Source organism: Silene latifolia, chromosome X (assembly GCF_048544455.1).
Source record: "Silene latifolia isolate original U9 population chromosome X, ASM4854445v1, whole genome shotgun sequence".
In the NCBI taxonomy this organism is placed as follows: Eukaryota; Viridiplantae; Streptophyta; class Magnoliopsida; order Caryophyllales; family Caryophyllaceae; genus Silene; species Silene latifolia.
The window spans coordinates 187,492,109-187,492,794 of NC_133537.1; the positions used below are offsets into that span (position 1 = coordinate 187,492,109).

Below are 686 nucleotides of genomic sequence, written 5' to 3' on the forward strand. Positions count from 1 at the left end.
AAATTTTATTGCCAAATCCGCCTTTATCCAATTAGTCGAAAGGAGCCAATTTGGGGGGATGCCTAGTGAAGACCCTCATTCTCATATGGAAACCTTTTGCGACTATTGTGATGCGATCTCTCAAACCGGTGTGACTCAAGACCAAATTCGATGGGTCTTATTTCCTTTTTCTCTAATCGGCACCGCGAAACAATGGTTGAAGGGCCTTGACAAGGCCACTCTCGGAATAGATTCTTGGAAGAAGTTGGCTCTAGCTTTCTACAAAAAATTCTACCCACCGGAAAAGACTAACATGCTAAGAGCTCAAATTACGGGTTTTAAGCAAAGGGATGAAGAATCTTTGTATGAAGCTTGGGAGCGGTTCAAGGGAGTTTGTCGCTCATGTCCTCACCATGGACTTAGTGAATGGTTCTTGTTACAACAATTTTGGAACGGTTTATATGAAGATTCAAGGAACATTCTCAACAAGGGATCAAATGGAATGTTCACCGAAGTTGATGACAATCAAACATGGAACAAAATTGAGGAAATGGCGGTCCATAACTCACAATATAGTAGACCTCGCAAGGCTACTAGAGGAGGAAAGCATGAAGTGGACTCCGTTACTCAATTGGGTGCTCAACTTAGTGCTCATATTGACACAATCAATTTGAAGTTTGAAAAAGCTATGGCTAGACTTGAAGAAG

The 686-nt window shown here is 41.7% G+C and overlaps 1 non-coding gene across 1 annotated transcript; it reads right to left on the bottom strand.

Annotated features, from left to right (window-relative positions):
- Nucleotides 1-292: 292 nt before the first annotated feature.
- Nucleotides 293-399, bottom strand: LOC141626097 (small nucleolar RNA R71). Its single transcript, XR_012535822.1, has one exon. It is a non-coding gene; the product is annotated as a small nucleolar RNA R71 (small nucleolar RNA).
- Nucleotides 400-686: the final 287 nt, after the last annotated feature.